Source organism: Ranitomeya imitator, chromosome 8 (assembly GCF_032444005.1).
Source record: "Ranitomeya imitator isolate aRanImi1 chromosome 8, aRanImi1.pri, whole genome shotgun sequence".
Lineage (NCBI taxonomy): Eukaryota > Metazoa > Chordata > Amphibia > Anura > Dendrobatidae > Ranitomeya > Ranitomeya imitator.
Window position 1 is genome coordinate 32129181 of NC_091289.1, and position 18874 is coordinate 32148054.

The following is an 18874-nucleotide window of genomic DNA, read 5'->3' on the forward strand; positions in this document are numbered from 1 at the left end:
TGCAAATCATAAAATCCAAGCTTTGAAAGCGATATAGAGTGCTTGGTATCATTTAGTTTGTAGGAGAAAAACTGCAGCAAAAAGTGACCTGTGTAAAGAAAAACTTAGGATCTCTGGCCACGGGAGGAAAACCAGTGTTACATAAGTGATGCAGCAGCATTCTGGCATCATCATTACCAGCTTCATTCACACATCCCAGACTTAGCACGAAATCTGCTCCAAAATTCTGTAAAAAGAGTTAGTAAAATGCTAGTCAATGGGGTATTAATCAACTTTAAAGCAAACTTGTCATCAAGATTTTGCTAAGTAAACTACAGGCATTGTCAGATTGTTGTTGTTATACTGATTAAAATGATTACCTTGGTTGAAGAAATCCGTCTTGTGGTTCTTGTTTAATCTTTTTTTGCAGTTTTGGGTTAATGAGATGCTCTTGCTCCGGGGTGGGCCTCCTGGCTATGTACCTGAGGAAGTGGACAGGACGTCCACGAGACAGGTAGTTTTATAGCCCTGAATAAAGTATGCAACTCTTCTGAACTCTGTGATTTCCTTGCCTTATTTTGAAGGAGCGCGGAATTGTCGGCATCTTGAATATCCTATCCAGAAGATCCTAAGCTATAAGACATACCAGTTGTGAGCTTTGTTATCTTTGTTCCTGAATAAATATATATTCCCTGTTGTAACGGCTGGACAGTACAGAGATTAATCTGCTGCCAACTATACCTTTGGTGGTTTTTCTCTACCCCTGTTCTAGTTCAGTCATACAGTTTATAACCCTGTTCGCATGGGCCGTGAAAACGATGTGATGATTGAAAGATCATAAATATTATCTCTGTCCCAATAAAGCATGCATTTTGTCAACAACACTGACAACAACGAATTAAGATGCATTTAGATGGGCCGACTATGAGCATTTGTAATAATACTCGTTCTCGTTCCCGATCACCAGCATTTGTAATCCTGTTGGAGATTGCCTGACGAATGAGCAAAATGCCCATTGTCAAGCGATTGGATCATTTATGCCCTTGTAAACTTGAGATGTGCTGCCTACAACATGGTAACATAAATGGACTAAACAATCGCAGTCGCAATTCATTCTATGATTCGGCAGCTGTGAGCACTTTGACAGTTCGCTCTGCACTTATGTTCTGTGGAGTTGGCTGTTGATAAAAGTGCCCAGGCGTGCATATAGCCGCAGCTTACAAAATAGTGAGCGATAACTGCGTTTGCTCCATGCAGGCCTCCATGACTGAAAGCTGATGACTCCCAGGAGGTAAGAAGTCCATTTTCCCGTGATAGCCGTACTTTTAGTACAGGTGCCAGGCAGCATTGTAACTTTATATACCTGTATATAGACCCTATATCTGCAGGTGAATAGCTTTTTCCGAGGTGACTTGTACCCTTTAATGCCAACTACCCCAACATATCCAAGAATTTGCAGCCAAAGCAGAATATGCGAACTGTCTCTTCGGAGAGGACTAGAACTCTAGTGCCACCTATTGGAAGCAGCAATCCTAAATGTCAAAATCGACTCTTTAACAAGCCTTGCAATATGACTTAGCATAAAAGCCAATCCAGAATCTCAGTTTTGGGGTGTTGCCCCTCATCCGTGCAAAGTATGAGATCAGATTTGGCTTGGCGAGAGGCTCTGGACTGAGGTCTAAGGGGTAATGTTTCTCCTGCTTGAGAGTGACAAGCTAAGCCTGGCATGTCAGAGTGAGGAGACTTATAAACCATGCATGCTCCTCTGGGAAATTAAATATGCAAATTGTCTCCAGAGAAAAAAATGAATAGAAGCAGAAACATTCCCCCTTTGACCTTGGTCAAAATGGGGATTTTTCCTAAACTACACCCAAAAATGGCCAACATTAATGGCAGTAACTATGGTTCAGAGATGTAAAATGCTGAATACATGAGGAGTCTGTGCTCTAAGGATGTTTGTTAGGCGCTCGCAGGCATTACTATGGATATATACACACTAGGAGGCCATTCGTGGCTGCTTTTTTTTTTTAAATATTTTTTTATTAATGCTCTGTAAGTCCAAACCAAACACACTAACAGCTTTATGATTTATTAGTTTCCAGCTGTTCCAGCTCATGAGCAAATAAGAAATAGTCTTTGCTATATTTATAATGAATTATTGACATTCACATGGAAGCCTCAGATCGCTGCCATAAAAATGTGTTCAGTGAGTTACTGGATGGAAACCACATCCTTTACCTGGATTACATTTAAGTAGAGACACAGTTGTGCATAATGTCATTATCAATGATACGGAATTTACGTTGCCTTTAAGCTATAGCTTTGTGTCGTTCACGGTGGGAAAGCAAATTAACATTGATTGTTCTCCCATACTATTAGCTTATGATTTACGCGAGCTTAGCCTTGGTATGGACAGCCCGAGCATAAAATGTAAGACTAATAAAAGGAACAATAATTACACTGCAATTATTTCAGTTGGGATTTCTTCAAGATGATGACCTTTTGAGCAAGACGAGCCCAAAATTTTGATGTTTTTTTAACTACCAGGTACAGAAAAAAAAATCTATAGAATGTAATCATGGTAATATAAACTTCATCCAAGCCCTCATTCAGACGTCTGTTGTTCACAGACAGAACATATACCCATTGTAGCCTTTTGGGCTGTTCACATATCCATATCTTTTTGCTGTCCAAGCTTTTCTCTTTATTTCATGAAGCAGTTAAGTTTAGTTGTTCTATTTCTTTCCGCTCTTCAACATTGAAATTGTAACACCAAGATGAAAAAGTCGTGGAGTTATGGAAATCACAGTATGGATAGACATGGTAATGATATTCAAATGATTAGACTACGGAAAGTAAATTTTCAGAACATCTCAATTTATTTTTTTTTATTGAGTATGAGTTCCACAAATCATAGGATCAGTATGGGAAGATAAATCATCAAGATCTGCTGCTGGCAGCTTCCTTTGCAATGAGCAGACCGATAACGCCCCAGATGTCCTCCAAGGTAGACAAGTTTGGAGACACTGCAGGCTATGGTATCACGTGTAGACCACGCAGGCTGCCCATAGTAGCACGATCAACATGTTCCTGAAGTTGTTTTTTTAAAATGGCTCCTGGGACCCCCTGATCGCACCTCTGATTCCAGGATCAAATCAATGTAATGTCGAGATGTTAGGGGATCTGGAATGAAGACTAGGAGTCCAGCTATTGTACTCCACACCATAATCGTGGAACTAGGACCAGTATGATGTACCCTTCTGAAGGCCTCTTTATGGAGTTGCTCACATGGTCTCCAGACCAATCTCCGGATATCACTTCATCCAAGACAAAAGTGGAAGAGGACACATCTCCCTTGCTCAATTCCAGCCTCCCTCCGAATTCCATCTGGATAGGCCATAAATGTCTGAGATGGGAATATTCTTTTAAAGAATGAACTTCTTAAAGCAAAAAGAAGACTCTTTTTTTATCGAATATCAGACAAAGCCTTTAAACCTTTGTGACCACAATGGGTTTGTCTAATCGAGATGAAGTTGGCTCAGCGATCAGCTGATCCCTGTTACTTGGCAGCCCAAAGTATTACATCCAAGCATTACCAAAAACTTTGTAAGTGACTCTCTGGCCTGGCCAACAGAGTACGGGGGTCCAGAGAAAGACTCTCCCTCGCCCTTCTGTAAAGTCTTTGTCTTAGCAGGGCATGTGGACATGGGTTGCTATTTTAGGATGTCCCTTTGTTAATATCCAGTGACCTTACACCATTTGTATTGCAGAAGGTCTCTTAAGCACAGTGCAAATAACAGACTCAAGATCCCTTTTTTCTGGGGCCAACTTTAGAACACAATATAAAATATAAGCACCTAACTATATGGGCTCCAGTCAAAAACTTTGTTAATAAAACCCATTATACACTACACACACTCATGCATATAGATTTTAGGCGTGGGATTCCACACAATTTAGGTTGATGTCATCGTAAGAACGTTTTCCAGAGCTGTAAGATTTCAGAAACAACGTAGTTTATTGGTGTGAAATCTTACGACTTGCATGGCTTTTAACACAGCAGATATTTCTCATTCTTTAGCTCTAGTGTAATGGACCATCTATAGTTGAAATGCTCTTGGTGTTTGAAGGTGATGGTTGTTGCTTATTCTTCAGAGAGTCACAAAGTGTTAATGCTTTCAGCCTGTGTGCTCGGACAACATTTTACTCTTTAAGCGTACATTAATCAACTTATTTCCATTACATTTCTTTGGCTATGTATACTACGCTGCTGTTTTTCTACTTATTAATGTATTTATCTTTTTTTCTTTGTTACTGTGTTTCTCCATATGGCTGTGTTTGTTACAGTTTGTAAACTTACATGAGTGTTCTGATGTAGAGAGAACATTTTTAAATGCTCTATTATTATTATTATTATTTATTATTATAGCGCCATTTATTCCATGTCGCTTTACATAATAAAAACAAGTACAATAATCTTAAACAATACAAGTCATTCATGACTGGTACAGTTGAAGAGAGGACCATGCCAGCGAGGGCTCACAATCTACAAGGGATGGGTGAGGATACAGTAGGTAAGGATAGAGCTGGCCGTGCAGCGGTTTGGTCGATCGGTGGTTACTGCAGGTTGTAGGCCTGTCGGAAGAGGTGCACCTGCACTTGGGTCTTCAGGTTCTTTTTCAAGGTTTTGATGGTAGGCGAGAGTCTAATGTGTTGTGGTAGAGGGTTCCAGAGTAGGGGTGATACGCGAGAGAAATCTTGTATACGATTGTGGGAAGAGGAGATAAGAGGGGAGTAGAGTAGGAGATCTTGTGAGGATCGGAGGTTGCGTGTAGGTAAGTACCGGGAGATGAGGTCACAGTTGTATGAATGAGACAGGTTGTGGATGGCTTGGTATGTCATGGTTAGGGTTTTGTACTGGGGTCTCTGGGCAATGGGGAGCCAGTGAAGGGATTGACAGAGGGGAGAGGCCGGGGAATAGCGGGGGGACAGGTGGATTAGTCGGGCAGCAGAATTTAGAATAGATTGGAGGGGTGCGAGAGTGTTCAAGGTGAGGCCACAGAGCAGGAGGTTACAGTAGTCGAGGCGGGAGATGAGTGCATGGACTAGGGTTTTTGCATATTATTGGTTTAGGATGTACGGCTCCGTGAAATATTTTTGAGTTGAAGGCGGCAGGAAGTGGAAAGGGCTATTAGGCTATGTGCACACAGTGGGGGCAATTCATTAAGGATGGCGTAGTGGTTCTTTCACATTGTATTCTGTGTCCCCGTTGGGGCATACGTCTGAAATCGCCCTCAAAACAGGGTCTGGACGCATGCGCCAACTGGGCCATAGACTATAATGGTGACAGCTGAGAGAACGTTTGCTCTGCCGTGCATAATTTTCGGGAGTGTATGCCTACAGGAGGCAACCATTCGGACATAGTAGACTGCATGTGAGTGTCCGCCTCCTGTAGGCATACACTCCAGAAAATGGTGCACGGCAGAACGCACATTCATTCTGCCGCCACCATTATGGTTATGGGCCCCTGTTGGTGCATGCATCCGGACGCCATTTTGCAATGGGAAAGCGCCCTTAAGGGGGTTTTCCCACTAACAAAAGTTCATTTTAATCAATAGATCTTGGAATAATAATAATTTCCAAAATTGGATGTGTTTAATAAATATATTCCTGTTCTGAGATAATCTTATAAATGTGTCCCTGCTGTGTACTGTGTAATGGCTGTGTCTGACCGTGCAGGAATATGGTCTGATCATACCACAGCTCCTGGTGCAGGGGGAAAGAAAAAGAGTATACAGACATTACAGCATGGGATCACAGCTGATTCTTTCTGTGAGATAAAATATTTCCCTGCCTGTTTTCAATGTTTTACCTCAAAGAAAGAATTATTTGTGATCCCATACTGTAATGTCTGTATAGTTTTTTTTTTCTCCCACCCAAAAGATGTGATATGATCAGACCATGTTCCTGCACGGTGAGACACAGCCATTACACAGTACACAGCAGGGGCACATTTATAAGATTATCTCAGCACAGGAACATTTTATTTAAACACATCCAATTGTGGAAATTATTATTATTCCATCTGGTACCCTGCTTGCACTATTGTTAGGTGAGGGTGTACATCTCTGGAAAAAGAATTGCGCCAATTGCGTGGCATAACTTATAATGAATTTGATGGGCAAGCTTGACCACGCCACGTCTGCCCACGTCATGCGCACTATGGCCAGGACTGGTGTGTAAGCAAACTCATGAATCACAACCAGTGTATTTTTGCTTAGATTTCAGAGCAGAAGCTGAATGGAAACTCAGTTTTGATTTGGTGAGTTTCTACTTAGTTTCTGCTCAGTTTTTGATCTACAAATTTCTTGAAAAACTCAAATTGCACATAGTATTGGAGAATTCTGAATTAAATTCTGAATTTAATTGAACGGATTCCCCCATTTACACATTGGACATCTATTAGACTCAGCTGTAAATAGCTACAAACAGCAGCTCCTCCTTTGGATGATTGCACAGATTTTTCACACTGTGCAATTTTTCACTTCCCTTGTGGGGGTGCTATGAGAAAATTAAATACATGCCTGATTACGTGAGGTCTTTGCTTGCAACATCACAAGTCAACCTATTGTTGGGAGGCCCATGTCCTAAAAAGTGATTTGTTGAAATTGGGTCTAACGCAGAAAATCCGCAAAAATAATGAACATGCTCATTTTTTTTGCGGAAAAAAACGCATCCATGTGCACAAAACATGCAGAATGCATTCTAAATGATAGAATGCATAAAGTGTGCGTTTTTAATGAGTTTTTATAGCGTTTTTAGTGCGAAAAAAACGCGAAAAAACCTGTACGTGTGCACATAGCCTAAAGCTGGCCATACAAATGGGCTGTTGGACAAATGTTTGTAAGGCAGACCGTTATCTCTACCATGGACAGAGGAGAAAGCTGCATTCGGCTGCTTATCTTCTCTGAAATTCCAACTGCCCAATTCTTCATTTCTACAGCATTATCTGTCAAGGAAAAATTGGCAGGGCCCCATAAACATAACATAGTGGGCTGGTTCTGCTGTCTTAGGTGGGTTCAACCAACCCTCTAATTTGTATTGTGGTCTGGCACTTCACCACCCCAAAATTTATGAATGGTAAGTGTTGGGCGGTTTGAATTTCAAAGCTTGATCAGGTTGTTCTGGAGGTAATTCAACCCCAGAGGTGTCTTCCAGCGCTTTTGTTCCCTCTTCCCATTGAAAAAACATTGGCTGAACATTTATTTGTATGGGATAAGTTGGGAAAGATGTTGGCCAAGACCTAACAAAGTTGTATGGGCATACAATTCCATGAGGTTTTGTGTGAAATTACGGTATGTCCATTGTGCCTTTTTTCTCAGTTTTGTTTGTGTTGTTTCAATACACACAAAAGAAATAAACATGTATATAACAAATCATGTGTAATTGAAGGGTGTCTTAATCTGCCCTGATTTTAGAGTTATTAATTGCACAGGAGTGACTGTTCTCAATGACAGATCCCCTTTAAATGGAAAGTGTCATCAAAACGATCTACTGTGTAAATCAAGTTTTTGTATTAAACATTTTTTTTTTATTTTATTTTTTTTAAATGCTGGGAATGTTTTTTTTTCCCGATATCACAGTCTGTATTAAAAATAAAAATTGGAAATCTTGCAATTTTCACACTGGCCATTGGGGCTATTTTAGATTCTTTTAGTAAATTCATATGTAGGTCAGCAGCAACAGACTGACTCTGACAATCAGCTTTGTAATCACACACCGCTCTGCATTGAGATCATTGAGGAATTTTGACTGTCATTACATGTTCGCACAGGAAAAAACCTGCTCTAAGCTATTGTGGGGGCGTGTTCTATTTTTCCTCCTGCATGACACCTCCTGATTATGATTCGTCAAGGTGTTACAGGAGAAGAAGTACACACCCTGATAGAAGAATTTCTGGTAACACTCTCTTGGACTTTATAAATTATGACCTAAACTTTGCAAGCTAGTATCTCTGCAACAGAGAGGAGTAATAAAAAAAACAAAAAAAAAACTACATTTTGCTTGGCTCTACAGCCACTATTTCATGCTGTGGCCAGTTTTACATGCTCAAACTGGTGATAGGTACCCTTAAAAACAACTGGTAATTATCTGATGTCACATTCCCTATAAATTGACTCTACTTGTTGTGAGGATGACCTTTAATATAGACTGGTGGCTCTTTGCTAATTTTCTACATGTTCCCCAGGTATGTTTTCAAGATAGTGACCCTACATCCTGCAGATCAGAATATCCACCCTTTCCATTGATCCTCATAGATAGGACCAACAAATTCATTATTTATTGACTTCATTCAAGGAGGAACCTACTACGGTCATCCATTCATCCTTGTGTTCCTTCATTCATTGATTTATTCTGCATTCCCTGCATAGTCGCTTTTGTTGTATTCATCATGCACCAACCATCTTATACCATTTTGTCATATCAATTTCACAGTCCTTTCATTGACCTTGCTCTTTCAACATTTCTTTGTTTCTGCCACCAGCCATGTGGTAGCGTGACGCTTCTATTACCTGGCCTTTAGTATGTTGTCTGTTCTATTTTTCTTTTGTCTAGTTTTCATTCCTCTCTTAGAAACATGCTGTATGTAATCTATGAGCCAATATACATCAATATACAATAAACATACATCTAAAAATAAGAACACCCAGAATAAAATTAATAAAAATCAGCTCTGTTAAAAACAGGCATAAAACATACTCCACAATATAATTATAAACAAAAAAAGAGGAGTACCAAACTACCCATATAAAATATATCAAATATTTATTAGTTATCAATATAAAAAGAGTAACACCAAATACACAATTATAATATACTAGATGGCAGCCCGATTCTAAAGAATCGGGAGTCTAGAATCCATATATACTTTATTTATTCAAATGTAAGAATAATACAATCTAATATATAATTGCCTAGAATACTACTTCCTGCAATTTGTGCCAACTTCCTGTCCGGAGCTAATGTCCGGAGCTAATGTCCGGAGATAAGTGACGTCAACAGTGTCCAGTGTCTGATTGGTTGCCGCCTGCTGCGAGCGACCAATCAGAAACGTGCCATACTGTGACACACTCCGCCCGCCATTTTGGTGTGATTTTTGAATTTTTACCTCACAGCAAGTTTCTACTGCGTGGAGGCGGGCCCAGTGACGTTGCTCTTCAAGCTCCTGCGTCAAATAGTGATTAAAGAAGAACAACAAAGCGGATTTCTTCTCTAAAGGTATCACTATAATCTGTATTACAGTGCCATTACAGCCATATCTTTATATTACAAAATCGTGCTGACAGGTTCCCTTTAAAATATGGCTGAGCAGCCTTGTTTGGAGATCGGGGAGATTTTGTTCCTTTACGAAGACTAGTCCATGTACTAACAACATGTTTAGCATGTGCTGCCAAGAAATTCTTGGAAACTGCCTGTGGTTCTGTATATAACTTTTAGACTCTCTAATCTAAACTTCCAATATATCATGGATCTGCTGTGGGTAAAAATTCACTCACGATAAAGGTAAAATAATTGGGTCTTTATTTCTAGTAATTTCAAAAGGTTGTCCAGAACCAAAAAATCCTAAGGGTAGGTCATCAGTATTTGACTGGCGGAGGTCTGACCGACGGCACCCCTACTGGTCAACTGTTCACAGCGTCTAGAGTCGGAATACCACATCTCCATACACTGTATACTGGGAGCTCTTGAGTACTACAGCTCAGCTCCTAATAAAGTGAAATCAGTCACTTAAATTACCTTCTGGATATCAGAAATTTTATTTGATGAATGATTCCACTAAGCTCATTTGATAGTAAAGCAGAGGAGAATTTTCGGGGAATTTCTTGCTGTCTTCTATAGGTTTGTAATTAATGCAAGATGGCTGGTAATGTTCTAAGGAGTAAAAACCCATTCTGTGCTGAGCTAGTCTCAGTCCACTTTTTAGCAAATAAAGAGAAAAATCAAGCCGCACACCCCATACTGGAACCCGGTGTGTAGTTGGTTCATAGACACAGGAAAAACTGTCGTACTCGGGAGGTGCTCACATATAGAAAACAGTACGGAAACTCTGTAATGAAAGGAGAACAGCACGCGGCAACACTCACCGAGCATGTGGTATGAATTCGTCTTTATTGAAGCATCTATACAAACGTCTTCACGGCACGGGGGAGTAGGACAAGAAGAGGTGTGAGCAGGGAAGGAACGACGGCCGTTTCACGCCAGTCCACTTTTTAACTGTTCTATAAATTATGCAAAAAAAAAATGAATACTTACTCATACCAACCGGTCTGGTTGCTGCATTTGTTTATTGAAAAGCTAAAAATAAAATTGCACTTAGAATCTCACTGGTTAATGTTGGCAAGTCCTCTACTTCTCCTTTTGACCCTTGTGATACATTTACTTTAATTTATTCTGTTTCCTTACTTACTATAAATCGAGGGTATATTCATCGTTGCTTAAAAATCTGCGATTATTTGTAATTTACGATTGACAATGAGTCATGCAAGGCCAACAAGAATCCTGGTTAAGTGCCATCATTAAAAAATAAATGTGTTTTTGTGTTTTATTGTCAAGCATTAGATTGGACAGTGATGAATTTTAAATGCCTATTTTTACCATAGTTAACCTAATTTTTGAAGAACCAAGCTAAGATAAACCATCACTTGTTGATCATTGGTGATATGACTGCAAGGAACATCATTGCTCCTCAGAATGAACAGGTCAAAGTGATAGTGTCAATGTGTAGACAACTGTAGCACAGCCTCCTTTAACATCTGCCTTTTTTGCCCCTTTATTCCCAGAGTTGACTCAGGTCCCTGTGGTCAGAAGACCCAACAATACTAATGTTATGATATATTCTAGCAATATTCCATAATATTTTTTACATATGAATGCCTCTAGAATCGATAATAAATTGTCAAGGAGCACTGTCAGTGATAAGCTTGCAGCTCTTAATAAGGCATCCATGGACAAGTTTTGCACTGGCCACTCCATATTGGAGATCCAAATGGGTGCTCTGGCCATCATTATTCATCTTGACTTACACAGGAACCCCTAGGTTGGGTCCAAGAAATGGCTGCTGGCTGGTGGAGCGATCTGGCAGAGGGTAGTCAGAAGCCTGTGTCAATATCAGGAAGTCAGGGACAGGAACAGAATCATCAGGCAAAATGATAGTCTAAACACAGGCCAAGATCTGAAAAACAAGAATCAAACAGACGAAACAAGAACTGATAAACAGGAGTGAACCAGAAGTAAGAATGAACTATAACTGCCAACTCCCATCAGTGTGTTGGGAGTTTAAATAGAGTGTGGTGCCGTCCTATTGACCACAACAGGAATACGATTACTCACTCCCATACGGTCAAACTGGCTGACACTACAAGTTCCAGCCACATGAGCATCTCTGGCTCATGAACCCCTCTTTATGTTGTTGCCCACATGGTCTCCAGACCAATTGTCAGCTATTATTGCATCCAAGACAAAGGCAAGTCTTAACGCTGAAGGGGACAGACCTTCATTGCTCATTCCAGCCTCCTGTGTTCATTTGGAGACCACGTGGGCAACGCCATGAAGAGGCCTTTACAAGGGAATATCACACTTGCTCTACTACCAGGATTAGTGTGTAGGAGGCAGAATATACAGTAGTCCGGTGGTACGGCCATTTCTAAAGTGTCTCAGGAGCCATTTTTCAATACAACAATGCCAAACCACATGTTGCTCTGCTACTGTGAGCAGCCTGCATGACCAAAACATACTACCATGCCTTGCAGCGTCTCTGGACTTGTCTTCCATCAAGCATATCTCTGACATCATTTTTCAGCAAAGAAATCTGCCAGCAGCAGATCTTGATGAGTTGTCCTAGTGCATTGACTGTGGCAAAACATTCCTCACTCTACCATTAATAACCTAATTGATAGCAGCCAAGGTGTGTAACTGACTGTATGTCTGCACATGGTGCTCATACTCGATACTGAATAAATCAAGACATTTTGAAAACGTTTCCATTTTTCCCCTCATTTGCCGGTCAGTAACATGTCTTTCCATCCTGTGATTTCTATAATTCCACGACTTTTCCTTCTTTTTGCATCTTCAGGCCATGTTCACACGTTGCGGATTTTACCGCGGATCTGCGGCGTTTTTGACGCTGCGGATCTGCAGCAGTTTCCCATGCGGGTTACAGTACCATGTAAACCTATCGAAAACCCAATTCGCTGTGCACATGCTGCGGAAAAAAACACGCAGAAACGCAGCGTTATTTTTTCCGCAGCATGTCAATCCTTTGTGCGGATCTGCAGCGTTTCTGCACCCATAGACTTGCATTGAGTCGGGCACATTCGCAGCAAAACCGCAGAAAAACCGGGGAAAGCGCTGCAGATCAGGAGGAGGGAAGTTTGTGGGCGGAGTGTGGGAGGAGACTGTGCATGTATGTGTGTGCGGCGGGGTCTGCGGGCTGTCCGTGGTTCGTCGGGGGTCTGTCGGGGCTGTTGGGGGTTTGTGCGAGGCTATATACAGTACATACAACATAAAAAAGAACATACAACATATGACATACAGTACATACAACAGTACATACAACATACAACATGACATACAGTACATATAACATACAACAGAACATACAACATATGACATACAACATATGACATACAACATATGACATACAACATACAACAGTACATACAACAAATGACCTACAACATACAGCAGTACATATCTATATTTCTATCTATCTATCTATCTATCTATCTATCTATCTATCTATCTATCTATCTATCTATCTATATTTATATCTATCTGTGTGTGTAATGGAGTGTGGGGTGGACAAATATAAAAGAGGAGGTTGGACAAGAAATGACATCACAAATTTTTTTTGTTTTCTTTAATAATACATCTTTAGGTTTCAAAAACGCATACAAAAACTAGTCAAAACCGCGCAAGAAACGCATAAAAACGCACCTGCGTTTTCTGCCAAGAGATGCAGATTCAGTGCAGAAAAATCCGCAGGCAAATCTGCAACGTGTGCACATGCCCTCAATGTTGTGGAGTATACGTACAAACATACATTCTGGTCTGATAAAGAATTGTAATATTTTTTCTTAGGACAAGCCCTTTAAATGTAATTAATAACAGTATATGGATATCTAAAATATAGATGATGATGATGGATTTGAAATATCTAAGCGTTTGTTAGTTTGAATGTCTCCTATATAAAATTTTATCATAAATGTCATAATTTGCGTTCTTCAATCTACTTATAAACAATTTGAAAATTTTGTTTTTTTGGAACATTTCATAGTAAGACCACCAGGATCAGTCTGTCTAGGAGTTCTTGGGTCAGTGTTACGTTAGGTGAATCACAGGGGGCCCGTCTCTCGTTACATGTTCTGTGCCCAAAGACGTTTGATGGATCTCTTTTGGCTTTCCTAGTCCGGCTGCTTTCCAACGCACAACAGTTTTATGTGGCACAGGACTTGGGGATAAATCATTAGCCGAACAATAAAGCTATGTTAATTTGATTAAAAATCATATAGTTTGCGGTGATGTACAAGGGTTTTATACACACTGCCAAAACATACAAACTCTGTGCGTCTGACTTGCAAAATAAAAGTGAGTAGTGTTTCTGATATTTTCTATTTTATGGAATTTTGACCATCAGGATGGATTAATAAATGCGATCACTTCTTTCACTTGTCATCTGAATGCTTCATTCCACTTTTGGGAGTTTCTGGTGAGCCGTTTCGTAACTGCGTAAAAATTTTGAAAACTTTACAAGGGAAATATTGTAATTATGAATACAGTATGTGTGACATGCCGGGTACCATCAGATGGTGTAATAAAAGGTATCCTTAGCTAAAGGTAATACTTTTATTTTTATGATATGGTGTTGTATGCAAGGGCAATATTGTGGATCAAAGAATGGTGACTAATCTGTAAAGCAGATCTGAATTAAACAGGTTGCCTGGTGAAAACCTTTTACACACTATCCATAACTTACTGATCATTGGGGGTCGGATCATTTGAACCTGCACTGGGAATATTTTTCCTTGACCGGATACATTTATTCCAATTGCCAAATGGAGTGACAGGTCAGATTCCAGACCGCCGCTCCATTCATTCTCTACGGGGCTGCAAGAAAAATCCAAGCAATGGTCAAGCATGCGCACTGCCCCATAGAGAATGAATGGAGCAACAGTCAAGCATGCGCACTGCCCCATAAGGAAAGAATGCGGCACCGATCAAGCATGCGCACTGCCCCATAGAGAATGAATGGAGCAACAGTCAAGCATGCGCACTGCCCCATAAGGAAAGAATGCGGCACCGATCAAGCATGCGCACTGCCCCATAGAGAATGAATGGAGCAACAGTCAAGCATGCGCACTACCCCATAAGGAAAGAATGGGGCACCGATCAAGCATGCGCACTGCCCCATAGAGAATGAATGGAGCAACAGTCAAGCATGCGCACTACCCCATAGAGAATGAATGGAGCAACAGTCAAGCATGCGCACTACCCCATAAGGAAAGAATGGGGCACCGATCAAGCATGCGCACTGCCCCATAGAGAACGAATGAAGCAACAGTCAAGCATGCGCACTACCCCATAAGGAAAGAATGGGGCACCGATCAAGCATGCGCACTGCCCCATAGAGAATGAATGGAGCAACAGTCAAGCATGCGCACTACCCCATAAGGAAAGAATGGGGCACCGATCAAGCATGCGCACTGCCCCATAGAGAATGAATGGAGCAACAGTCAAGCATGCGCACTACCCCATAAGGAAAGAATGGGCCACCGATCAAGCATGCGCACTGCCCCATAGAGAATGAATGGAGCAACAGTCAAGCATGAGAATTGCCCCTCCATTTCAATGCATATAAAAGTGCCCCTCTTTGCCAATCAGTACAGATTGCAGAGATCGGAAACCTCACAATCAATAAGATATTACCAAACCAGGAATGGACACATTGGTGCAACCTGTGCTATCGAGACCCAAGAGTTAGGTCGGCCCATTTCTACCTCCAAAGTAGGTGGAATTTGTTCAATATGATGACTGGAGAGGGCCCATAATATACTGTTCTTACACAGGGGCCCTCTTCTGTCTGTCTTTCAGTCACTGCCACAAAAGACTTATCCAATGAACTGCAATTTGTTTTTACATTGCATAACATGTGTTCTTTCTTTTTAGTGTTATTAATTATCACTTTTGCCGGACGCGTTACTACGAACCATACCCAACTCGAAAACTCAAAACGTCTCAAAAACATTGGAGCTTCTACTCTAGTTCTGCTTCAAAAACTTTGCAAAAAAAAAAAAAACCTTCAGGGCACTCATACCCCCATGGTATGTGCAAACAATGTAATTTCAGGTAGATTCCACCATAAACCCACCTGAAAAAGCACTGAAATAACACTACAAAGAATGAGCATAATGCACAGCAATGTAAAACTGACTTGCTGTGTGCATAATCCTTCTTTTGTATTTTATTGATTAAAATTTATGAGCCATGAGCGTGATTTTAATTTTTTTGGGGGGGAGTGAGTGGGATGTCTGTTTTTTGAACCGAATCACAAATCAAAATTACCCATAAAAGTCTACAGGTCTGCGAATATAATTTTTTTTTAAAGCTTATGCGGAAATAACTGATTGTATAAACTGAATCACAGACCAAAGATTTATGAAAATCTGATCCCAAACTGTTATGAAAATCATCTTTTAAATTTTTTTTAGAAGGAAAAAAAGAAAAATTACTGACATTTGAAGGAGACCTAAATTAAGCCCCTGGTCAACTGTACAGTAATTAGTTGTTTTACAGGATAACCCCTGGGGACACACGTTTTCGCATAACACATGGTAAACCCCTTTGGAATAAACGGAAATTGAGTGAATTTTCCAGGTACGGTAAGTTATACGGTAAATCTGTGGCATGTTCTAAATATCTGATCTTTTTTTTTTTCTCGGCCCACTGTCTTGTTTTATCCATTGCTACGTGTTCAGTGTTCAAGGCTTTGAACTTGTTGCTCTTCCTGGCAGATTCCTATAGGATGAATATTGTTTCTGCCAGCAAGTACATTCATGATGATACACACCATCACTATGATGTGGGCTTATGTTAATCAGTCACGTACTGCCTCGACAAGCCACCTCCTACATAGAGTGGGAGCTGTTGGGAAATGTTGGGGCTATCCGGTGATTAGGAAGAGTCATTTTAGTGTTACTCGAAAACAAAGAATTTTTATTTATGAAATTTGAATTGTTCTGAAAAAATTTTCACAACTTTTTTTTTTGCCCTTGTGATTGTCCACACGGGACTTATTCACAGTCCACGGCAGAAACTTATTGCACAGGGTAAAACTCCTCAAGCTAAATTTTCACAGGAAGGTCCTAACCTATAGTAATAAAATCTTACCATTTGTCTAATAACGTAAGTGTGAAGAAGAGCTGAGAAAGACCGAGGCCCCGACTAATGGACACGCAGCTATATAAGCGTAATGTCCAGCTTAAAGAAAAGGAAGGCCATGCCCAAGGAATGAACTGAAATATAATATATGGGGTTAATCTGCAGGTTAATAGTGTTGAGAACCTGCCTGTCATCTGCACTTAGTCGAATGCTATGGGGAGAAAATGAACTTTATTATTCCTCCCGGGAGAGTTCCAGGTTCAGTCACGTGGGCAGTGTGCACGCTGGTTCAGCCACCGCTCTCAGTATAGTGAGTAGCGGCAGTAACTGCACCCCCAACCTCTGCCCGACACTGGCTCTGCATTAATGCTGGCTGTCAGTCATGGCCGGGAGAGGGGAGGAGCGGTTACAGCTGTCGTTTTGTATACACAGAGTGGTGACTGAACCGGCGCCGCTCTCGTGACGGAAAACGGAATTCTGCAGGGAGAATAAAGTTAATTTTCTCCCTGGAACATTTGCCTAAGTGCAAATGTGGCACCCCAGGAGTTTGGGTACCACAGTGGTGCTGCCTTCCTCTCGGGGAGGGTAATGCCATGCTTGGAGACAGGAGGAATCCCTTTGGCAGGTAATCTTACATGCAACACTTTCTGACTCCAGGCCAGAAGGGGGAGCTCTGAACCCGGTTTTAGGGGAACTTCCCTATATACATTCTGGTCTGGAGGAGGAGTTAGTTAGTCTGTAGCAGACAGTGAAGGAGCACAGAGGAACTTGAGAGCTAGAGGAGGGCTGCGATAGGACCCCTATAAGCTAGAGCGCAGGAACTGGGCACCGGGAGCCCACGGTCGTGAGGAACTACAGGTCCCACGGCAGAACCGGAGGTCAGGAAGCTAAAAGTAACTTGCGTTACAATTCCATTTAAAAACGATCCCTTTTACTTGGGCGTCCAGGGCCATGGACCAGGTCGCTGCCACCGTGACCACCCCTTTAATTGCGACCGGACCCGGCACCAAGTATCCCCACTGCCCTGGCTGGCATCTCACAAGCACCGGGCAGATTAGTAATGCTATTAAACTGCAGATTATGCCCATATCAGACATCTGTTTTTCGCATACGTGTTTTATACATGCTTTACTCAGAACACAAACCCATTATAGTCTGTTGCTGTTCATGTGTCATCGTTTAAAAATGGAGACATGTCCAATTTTGGTCCGAATGACGCATTAAATTCACCCATTCAAATCAATCTGTCCGTGGAACAACAGACATCGTACAGATACTGTTGATATGTCTTCCCGGTGTTGTCCATTTTTTACTGTTTAACAGATAGGAGAAGCTTGTTTTGTTGTTTGTTTTTTTTCATACAAGAAAATTATAAATTTGAAAGATTTTTTTTCACTTATGCAAGAGTATTCTTTATTCCATCAAAAAAACAAATAAAAAACAAATAAAAAAAATATTGTGGACAGGAACTAGAGCAAGCAACGCGTTTCGAACACGGTTGTTTCTTTATCAAGCTTGATAAAGAACAACAATGTTCGAAACGCATCCCTTGCTCTTGTTCCTGTCCACTATATTAAGGTTTTTGCACCAGAAATGCAGCAAAACCTGATACCTGTGTTGTTTTTTTGATTGCAGTGGTTGCTGTATTTTTGCACTTACAGCAAAAACACACACACAATGTGTGAACATAATCTACATACATACTCTGCACTACTATATCAATGGGATAAATCATGTCTCCAGTGCCTCATATAGGGAATAACTTTTTGTTTTGCATGCGTTAAAGGGAATATGTCAGCAAAAAACTGCTATGTAATCTGAGAGCAGCATGATGTAGGAACAGAGACCCTGATTCCAGCAATGTGTCACTTAGTTAACTGGGTGCAGCAGTTGTAATATAATCCCAATTTTCTCTTCTTCGGGTCCAGCAGATCTCTGAATGCTGAGCTGTATATAACCCCGCCCACGCCACTGATTGGTAGTTTTCTGTCAATATTCAGTGTACACATGAAGCAGCCAATCAGTGGTGGGGGTCTAGTTGGACCAGGAGGCACAAAGTCAGTTGTCCTGTATTGATAACCTCCTGCTGATAAAACACTGATGGTCATGAAATGGTAAAACACAGTCCGGTAAGTGACGCATCTCTGAAATTGGGCTCTCTTCCACTACATCTTGCTGATCTCAGATTACATATAAAAAATGACCAATTCCCTTTAAAACTTGTACATGTCTCTTTGTAAAATAGGAGACACTCATAGGTCAGTATGGTATCGTAGCAGTCCAATTATAACCATACTTGGAAATTTTGGGAAGTTTCCCTGTAGTGTGAAACTCTTACATGGCACTGACAATACTTTACTTGGATGTGCCGCCCTCGCATTACAAACCTGGTGGAAGTTCTGCCTTCTAAGTGGTTTCGAAAGACTTTTAGGACATTTGTCAACTTTTTGCAGGAATC

The 18874-nt window shown here is 40.9% G+C and overlaps 1 protein-coding gene across 2 annotated transcripts in view; it reads left to right on the plus strand.

Moving 5' to 3' along the window:
• The window catches only part of ERC2 (ELKS/RAB6-interacting/CAST family member 2), a 1140662-nt gene that overhangs the window by 272091 nt on the left and 849697 nt on the right, over positions 1-18874 (plus strand). The gene's annotated exons all lie outside the window — the stretch shown is intronic.